Source organism: Macaca mulatta, chromosome 11 (genome assembly GCF_049350105.2).
Source record: "Macaca mulatta isolate MMU2019108-1 chromosome 11, T2T-MMU8v2.0, whole genome shotgun sequence".
Lineage (NCBI taxonomy): Eukaryota > Metazoa > Chordata > Mammalia > Primates > Cercopithecidae > Macaca > Macaca mulatta.
The window spans coordinates 48,885,366-48,894,870 of record NC_133416.1 but is presented as its reverse complement, the minus strand read 5'-3'; the positions used below and the strand labels follow the sequence as shown (position 1 = coordinate 48,894,870).

The window sequence follows — 9,505 nt, the reverse complement described above, 5'->3', positions numbered from 1 at the left end:
ACCATGCCCTGGCTGTGAGACATGGAGTCAAAGGAGATTATTTTGGAGCTTTAAGATTTAATGAGTGCCCTGCCAGGTTTTAGGCTTGCATGGGGCCTGTGGCCTCTTTGTTTTGACCAATTTCTCCCATTTGGGATGGGACCATTTACCCAATGCCTGTATCTCCAATTTATCTTGGAAGTGACTAATTAACTTGTTTTTTATTTTTACAGGCTCCCAGTGGGAAGGGACTTGCCTTGTCTCAGATGAGACTTTGGACTTGGACTTTGAGTTAATGCTGGAATGAGTTAAGACTTTGTGGGACTGTTGGGAAAGCATGATTGGTTTTGAAATATGAGAAGGACATGAGATTTGGGTGGGGCCAGGGGTGGAATGATATGGCTTGACTGTGTGTCCCCATCCAAATCTTATCTCAGTCGTAATCCCCATGTGTTGAAGGAGGGATCTGGTGGGAGGTGATTGGATCATGAGGGCAGTTTTCTCCATGCTGTTCTCATGATAGTGAGTGAGTTCTCATGAGATCTGATGCTTTAAAAGTGTTTAGCAGTCCCCACCGTCCCTCCTGCCACCACATAAGATGTGCCTTGCTTCCCCTTCACCTTCCATCATCATTGTAAGTTTCCTGAGACCTCCAAAGCCATGTGGAACTGTGAGTCAATTAAACCTATTTTGTTTGTAAACTACCCAGTTTCAGGGAGTTCTTCATAGTGTGAAAATGAACTAATACATTAAGGTGACTCCCATGATCCCTGCTCTGATGTGTCTTTCCCCCCTTTTGAATATGGGCAGGACTTGCAACTTGCTCCTAACCAACAGAATATGGCAAAGATAACAGAGTATACATGATTAAATTTACATGATTGTGTTACATATGACTGTAACTTCAGTTTTGGTAGGAAACCCTCTTCCTTATGCTTTGAAAAAGCAAGCTGCCAGGTTATGAGCTGCCTCATGGAGAGGGCCACGTAGCAGGAGCTAAAAGTAGCCAACAGTCAAAAAGAGACTGAGGCCCTCGGTCTGGCAGCCTGCAAGGGACTGAATGCTGCCAACAGTCATGTGCTTGGAAGCTGATCCGCCAGTTGAGCCTCAGACGAGAGCCCGGTTCTGGCCCACACCTTGATTATAGCCTAGCAGAGGACCTAGCTCAGCCATGCCTGGACTCCTGACCCAGAAAACCATGAGATAATAAAGTATGTTGTTTTAAGTTGCTAAATTTGTGGTAATATTACTATGGAGCAATAAATAACTAATATAGATACTATCTACCATATATGATTGTTTTGAGAATTAAATGAAATAATGCATGTAAAGGCTTAATACTGTATTTGGCACACAATAGATACTCAACAGTTAACAGGTTCATGCCCTGACTTCCACCCTCTGCCTTCCAGTTTTCACTGATCTAGCAATAGTTGAATCCCTGTAGCACTTACCAGTGTTGGAAGAGACATTTAAGTATATTTAGTCTCATCTTGCAGCTGGTATTTACACTCCTCTACTAATTTACTTTCTGTCTAGTCTTTGCTTAAATAGCTCCAGTGACACGCAGCTCATTCTGGAGGCTTCCCTTTTCACAAAAGTCATGACTCTGGCATCCTTTGCTAATCAGGACATAGACTCTCTGAGGCCCACAAGATCAGCAGACTTGCATCCTGATCATTTGAAACTGCAGCCCTTTTCAAACAAATCTGCTGGAGCATTATTACAACAGGCTATATTTAAATAGCCAATAAGCATATAAAAAGGTGTTTATAAGCGTTCCACCAACTTCCACCCACACCCTGAGGGCCCAATGCCACATTAACCACTTGCCCAAGGAAAGGGCTCTTTTCCTCAAGGAAGACTGCTCTCTTCTTCAGAATCTAGTGTCAGTTTCCTCCCTGGTTTTCAGAGCACGCTAGATAGGGGAAATTTCACTTCCCTGCCACCCACATGGAAATGATATTTCTCTTTGATAGGGATAATTAAAATTTTCTCAGTCTTGTAAAAAATGTAAACAAAAGCATCTTAAACATTAAAAAAGATGTTCAGTATCACTAGTCATTAGAAAAATGCAAATTAAAACCATAATACTTCACCAGTATAGCTACATTAAAAGACTAACAATACCAAATCTTGGCAAGTATGTGGGGAATGCGAAACTCCATCTCTGGCAGGTGTGCAGTTTGGCACAACTATTTGGAAAACTTGGCAGTATGTGCCAAAGCTAAACATTTACCTACTTAGCAGTTCCACTCCTGGGTGGATGCCTACCAGAAATATGTGCTCATGTCTGCCAAAAGATACATACAAGAATGTTTATAGCAGCTTTATTCATAGTAGTTCAAACGGGAAAATAACCCCAAATGTCCATCAAAGGAGAATGGGTAAATAAACCATTGTGAATATTGGCACAATGGAATACTACATTGCAATAAAAAATCCTAATTGCAACATGGATGAGTCTCTTAGACATAATGTTGAGTGAAAGAAGCTAGACATTAAAGAGTAAAATACTTAGTGACCTTATGTATATGAAGTTCAACAATAGGCACAAATAATCTGCTGTGGTAGATGTCAAGATGGTGGTTATTTTGGGGGCAATATTGCTTGCAAGAACATTCAAGAGTGCTGGGAATTTCTAAGTCTTGATCAATGTGGTTGGTTACATGGATATACACTATGTAAGTGAAAAAATGTACTGAGAAATGCTGATAAAATGTGTGGACTTTACAGTGTGTTGGGTATACTTCAATAAAAAGCATTTACAAAGTGTCCCTTGGGTTGCTAAGCATCTGGATTTTTTTCATTCACCAATTTAGGGAATAACAGGGTGTCGTTAAAGGCAGTCTAGATAACTGCAAAATAAATGAATTTGTTTCCGTATGCAGTTCCTGATAGCTTTTTTTTTTTTTTTTTTTTTGAGACAGGGTCTTGCTTTGTCCCGCAGGCAGGAGTGCAGTGGTGCGATCATGGCTCACTGCAGCCTCGAAGTTCTGGGCTCAAGTGATCCTCTCTCTTTATCCTCCTGAGTGGTTTGGACTACAGGCATGTGCCACTATGCTGGCTATTTTCTTTTTCTTATTTTTTTTGGTAGAGTCGAGGTCTCACTATTTGCCCAGGCTGGCCTTGAGCTCCTGAGCTCAAGCAATCCTCCTGCTTTGGCCTCCCAAAGTGCTTTATAGCTTTTATATCATGTCTTGTAAGTCCCCAACTGGCTTATGCATATTATCTTTTCTACATTATTAACAAGTAAGGGATCATGGACAAAATATTTGTGTTGCCCAATGCACTTAGCAAAGAATAGGACATGTATGTATCATCAACAAGGATTTCTTGAGAGAGATTCTAAGGAAAGGGAGACTGTGACTTGACTTCTCAGCATCTGTTGCTCAGCAGTCACCTCATGGTATATAGGAGTTTTATCTCTCTCTGAAAGCATTTGTTGTCTTTTTTTATATAATTTTTTTCCTTAAAGTTGATTTCATATGAAGTGAGTTTCTACTTACTTAATCCCCAAGCATCGCCTGCCTGCCCACCATCCTGTTGATTTGATTTAAATGTAATCAGAGAAGTTTCAGATAACAGGTAAACACTGATTCCTTTTCAGACAACTTGGAACATTTTATCTTGGAAACCCTCGCAGGAGCAAATGAAGGTAGAACAAAACCAAAGCAGAGCACAACCAGAAAAGGCTGGAGTCATTTTTCAGGTTAAGACCCACTGCTAGTTTATTCCTACACTGTGGGCTCTTTGTTTGTTTTGGTTTCTGACACACAGTCTTTATGCTGGAGGCATGACTACTACCCACAGAACACTTGTGATGAAGTGGCAGTGACAGAGCTTCCTATCCCACTCTGCTCCATTAGCAAATGTACGGGATTTGAAGATCTATCTTTACTGCAAATCTTTTCAACAGGGGAAAAAAATACGATTTTTTTGCAGGCACGTGTAAATCCATCAGGGACACTTTTTAGAATAATCTGAACCTCCGAGCATCTATTTCCTTGCAGTCTTCAAGCGTCACAATAGCAGTATCTAGTGAATGAAGAGACTTTCTTTTCAACTGAGCAGTAAGCAGGAACGAGTGCAGAAACCCTCCCTGGGTTCCTAAGGGATGGCATTCCTTTTCTTGCTGTTACTGTAGGGTTTCTAATTCCCTAATTTACTGCCAGTGTGGATACAGATGCCTCTGGTGCCTGGTGTCACTGTTCCATTAGCAGGTTTTGCACATTTTATTGCTAAGCAACAATTAGCAGTGTGAATCCTGCCTTCTGTGATTTCAATTTGGGCTTCACACATGGAATCTTGCTTTCATCTTTGCAACACAGCAACAGTGTTCACTGTTCAGTGAAAGCTGTTTTAGAAGAACCTGAGGAAAAAAATTGAGGAGGTAACAGCAGTTATTCAACCATTCAGTGGTATGGTTTTGAAATGTTATTTATGACGAAACCTTCTCTAATTAGATATCCATTATTTGAAAGTAATGCTAAAGGTTGGAGATAAACTCAAAGCAATTCAATTTGGCCTTAAGAGGAAAATGATAACAGTAGAATAATTATAAAAATCCTGAAAGAGAGCAAACTAAAGGTCCACAGGAAAAAGAAAAAATATTTCAGAAAAAAAAATGTTTCATGACAATAATGAAAGGAAATGCTTTCTTTCCAACCTCATAGCATGCAAAGTTCTTTTCATTGAGTTAATGGGATATTATGAAAATTTAATAGGAATAGATCTAGAAGAAGAAGTAAGTAAAAGAGTAGAGGAAACAGGAAAAAAACTCCATTAAGTTAAATGTAACCTAGTTCTTTACCCATAAGGGAAGAAAAATGACCATGCTTCAGTTTAAATATTGTTTTTATGGAAGTGCAGCTTATTGTGAAAACTTCTTGTTAGATAAATAAAATTATTAACATTTAAGAATTCAGCAAACATAAAAGCATGCTTTTTAAACATATAAAAGAATATTGTTTAAAAAAATTCTATTGGGTAGCCATACTCACCCTCTTGCGTTGAAGAAGAAAGGGAATTCTGGTTAAGCCATTTACGGAAATAAGGTCTGGATATTTTATTCTTTTCTTAACGAGAGTTTTGTTTCCTAGTCTCTTCTTAGAGTCTTGAAGAAAGATCCAGGGAGGATCATAGTAGAGAAGAGTCCTAACTGAAGAAGGAGAAAATATCAGATGTTGGATCCTCTCTTGTAGCTCTCGGAAATACACAGTGAGTGTTTTAAGTGGAACAAGGATTTACAGGGGATTAAATTTTGGAGTTAAGAGGTATTGGTCATGGATGAGTCAAATTCTCTTAGAATGTAAGAAACTCTTTGACTGAAAACCTTTTCTTTAAAACTCTCTGACTTAAAAAATAGTTAATTCAAAGCATTTGGTTCTACTTTGAACAGTGATTTCTTAAATCTTTGACTTGGGGTTCATCGAACAAGATCTGCCTCCCTTTAACTTCACTTCATTCGGTTTGACATTTGTTGAATTTACTATGAAGTCTCTGTGCAGTTATTTGAATAAATAAAAGGCTTCTTGTCCTCAAAGAACATACAGTCAGATGGGCAAGACAGTTAAATAAATAGCATATCATGTTTAAGTACAAGGCTAGGGAATGGTACTAGTGCTATGATGGTACAAGAGAAGTTACCTTAGCTAATTTTGAGGGCAGAAGTTCAAGGAAGGATTCCTGCAGGTCATGGTGTGTGAACTGCTTGGCTTTTTTATGAAACTGCAAGTAATAAATCTACGGATGAATACACTTGGAAATGATAACACAGATAACTCTGGAGGGGAGTTGGAGAGAGGAAAGAGGCTTGACAACAAACCACCATGGTTTATTCCATGTCTTCCTATATTTTGAGAGTGTGTTAGAATGAGATTATATTTACACATGATAAAAAGTATACAATAATTTAAAAAAGAAAGAGAATGTCTTTTCCCTTAGAATGGCCTTTCAAATATCTGAAGATGGATCTCTTGCTCCAGGCTAAACCCCAGCTCTCAGAGTGGAATGGCATAATATTTGTGAGATTCCCTGTGAAGTGCTTGCCATAGGACTTAAATAGATGTTTGCTTCAACCCTCTTCTTGCTCTCTCCCTCTGTCACCAGAAGAAGAGAACCATCTTAGTTTTTGCCTTTGGGTTGTGCTTTTGTTTTAAAAATGGAACCTATTTCTTTAGGGTATCAATGGAACAGATTTAATCACTGAAAAAGTCCAGTTACATAATCAACTAAATAGAGCCGAATGTGAGGCTTCTGGTGATGCACACTGTATTTATCTGAGTAAGCTAAAGTTGTAAAAACAAGAGAGAAACTGAGTTAAAGAACATAGCAGCTTATTTCTCTTTCCTGTGGTAGTCAGAGGTGAACATTCTAAGCTGGTGGGGAGTGCTGCTCCACTTGGTCATTTAGGGATTCAGGTGCCTTCTGGTGTGCTGCTCTGCCATCCCCTAGGGCCTTGGAATCATCTCAGTCGAAGCTAGTAGCAGCCATGGATGGGTTCTAGCTAGAAAGGTAGGAAAAGACAGCAAGGAGAAGGCAGACCTACCGTGGGCTCAGAAGTGGCACATATCACTTCCAGTTTGGTTCCATTGGCAATAACTTAGTCATATGATTACACCCGCTACAGGGGAGACTGGGGAATGTGGTCTACTTAGGCAGCCATGTGACTTGCTACAATTCAGTTACAATGGAGGAAGGAAAGAATATATTTTATTAAATGGCTAGCAGTTTCTGCCACACACCTCTAAGTTGCATTAACTTTCCTTAAACAAACATTTTATTAGCTCACATTGAGTTTATAAAAATTAAATATTGCTAAAGAGATTTTAATTGGTCTTACATTTCTTTAGTATGATTTATTCTCTCAAAGTCATTATGCACTTAGTTTTACATCAAAATATCACAATGGACATAAAATCAATTTATGTCATTTCAAATTAGCTTTCAATACTTATAAAATCTGTATTTCTATGTTGGAGTCATTCTTATGTATGTATTCTTCTTTCTCACTTCACGTTATTTCATGTACACATTTTCTTTTAATTTTGCCATTCCATAGAATTGCTTTGAATATCATAAAATAGTGTTCCATTACCTTTACGGCTGCATATTTTCAGATATTGTTTTGTTTCTTTTTGTATCTTCCCTTTTCATTCCTCCAATTCAAGCAGGTAGCCTGCACTCCCTTGCTGCCCCGGAGAGATGTATGTCAGGTGAAGAGCAGAAGCAATGTGTAGTCTTCTGGACTTTGTTTCCAAAAGCGTAAGCCCATAGTGGAACTTGGAATGTTTACTGAAGTTGTGTAAGGGTCCAGGGGATTTGTCAAAGAGAAAAAGAAAGTATTTCTGCGAGTAGAATTTCCCAAGGCCAAAAAGGAGGCCAGAGGATGGGAGAGAGGTGGAGAAAGAGGCCTGTGGGTTCCTGAGTAAGGGGGATCCAGTCCTACTTGCTGGCAACAGAGGTGGGGAGGTGGAAAGCAGAGACAGCTCAGGCCTTGGCAGGGATCTGGATGGCCCAAGAGTGCCATGGAGCAGCAGGGCCCTCGGTCCTTACAGGCTGTGCAGACAAACATCCTGGGACAGAAGGGTCCACCCTATCCCCCGGGTCTTGCCACTGTATAAGACTCCTGAAATTTTCCAGGGATGTGAACAATTTTCGAGAATGACTGAGATTATATTTTTTGCTTACTTGGCAGATTTAGATCTCAAAGTCAGAAGTTGAACTGAGATACAGAAAATAAATAGACATTTCCTGCACATCTAAGTTTGGAAACTGATTTTTGTATCTGCTGCTGACGTGTGAATTGCTTAATCATCCTTTGGCTGTGTCCAGGCTTTTCTTATAAGCTAACAAGGAAATGGGGCCCCTGCTCTAAATTTGTGTGATTGAGTTTTAGAACTTATATGCAGACTTTATATTATATGCTGCTAAATTTAATCTTGTTGGTTTTGACTCATTATTTCCATCTGTGGGAATAGTTTTAAAAACTGATTTTGTCATCTGGAATATCTATTTCTGTTTTGTGTTATCTGCAGAAATGACCAAATGACAGTGCATTCTGTTTTCATTGAAATGGTAACTAGAAATGCAGGAAAGGCCAGAAACAGAGAGAGCATGTGGCTGCTGCTGTGAATCCCTTTTCAGTTTTAATATTTACTGCATTCCTTTCTGAGTTTTGTTACTCATTCCATTTGAGTCTACATAACTGTACTCTTATTGAGCCTACAGTTCCTTTTTTCATCACAGATATTGTGTATGATGTTATAATCTGTTCACATTAAGCCACACATGAGCATTTGTGTGGTGGCAGTGGAGGTAAGGTGCTTATCCTCATGAGGTCCCCAGCGTTCATGGACTCAGTCACATACTGAACGTACTTCATGACACTGCCTGGTGAAGCTTTGCTTTGTAAGGAACAGTTAGAAAACTGCTGAAAATTGTTTTCCCTGGGTCAGGTGATGGTAGGATTATGGGTAATTTTTATTTTTTATATTGTATATTTCTGAAATGTTTGAATTTTATACTTGAAATTATATTTATCTATTCATTCATTTATTCATTTAAAAATACACAGGTGTAATGACTTGTGCCTATAGTCCCAGCTACTTAGGAGGCTGAGTTGGGAGGATTACTTGAGCCCAGGAGTTTGTGGTTGCAGTGAGCTATGATCATGCCATTGCACTCCAGCCTGAGTGATAGAGTGAGACCCCATCTCTTAAAAAAAAAAACACAGAACTCCCCAAAATATAATGAAAGATTATATGTGCTAGGCACTTGAGATACAGTGGTGGGCAGAATCAGATATGGTCCATTCCCCCATGGAATTTAGTGTCTAGTGGCCAGATGATAGGGCCCAGAGGCTCATAAGTGTTCTGGAATCAGAATGCGTGGATTCAAATTCCAGTCTGCCGTTCATTAGCTATTAATCTTTGTCAGGTTCCTTAACTACTATTCCCCAGTTTCTTCATTTATAAAATGAGGATAATAACTGCAACTCCTCACCTCCTTGCTTAATTGGTTTGTTATGAGGATTAAGTGGAAAGATTTGTAAAACATTTGATGTGGTAGTATGTGGAATACAGTTTTTATTGGGCATGAGTATTAGTGAGGGAGACAGACATTAATTACATGTTCATACAAAAACATGTAAAGCACTAACTGTGACAGGTACTTCATGGAGTGGTTTATGGTGCCAAAGAGGGGGCAAGAGACTACAGCTGGGATTCCAATCTGGTCAGGGAGGTGTTCCTAAAGAAGTGGTGAGTGAGCTATGAGTTACTTATCACAAAAACCAATCAAGATGTAACTATCCTTTCTAGAAAAACCCTGGAAAAGATAGGTTGTGAGCAAGGCTGGATAATGGATTGTTTGATTGATTGCCTCTTTGGTAATATCTGCTGGTTGTCTGAGCTTTTATGCAGACTAGTCTTTGGTGGATAGCATGAGAGATATAAGAAGCAGAACGTAGCTCAGAAGAAAGGGTCAGAGGGAATAAAGTGAGAGGATCAGGACTCCAGTCTGT

At 39.3% G+C, this 9,505-nt stretch overlaps 1 long non-coding RNA gene across 2 annotated transcripts; it reads right to left on the bottom strand.

The window, feature by feature from the left end:
* Positions 1–3,683: 3,683 nt before the first annotated feature.
* Positions 3,684–7,233, bottom strand: LOC107000830 (uncharacterized). 2 transcript variants are annotated; one of them, XR_003720589.2, is made up of 4 exons: positions 7,079–7,233; positions 6,530–6,654; positions 4,983–5,140; positions 3,684–4,351 (listed from the first exon to the last, which is right to left on the bottom strand). It is a non-coding gene; the product is annotated as an uncharacterized LOC107000830 (long non-coding RNA). The 2 variants fall into 2 exon arrangements; XR_013400666.1 differs by lacking the exon at positions 6,530–6,654 and having other exon boundaries at positions 7,079–7,231.
* Between the last annotated feature and the right edge of the window lie 2,272 nt (positions 7,234–9,505).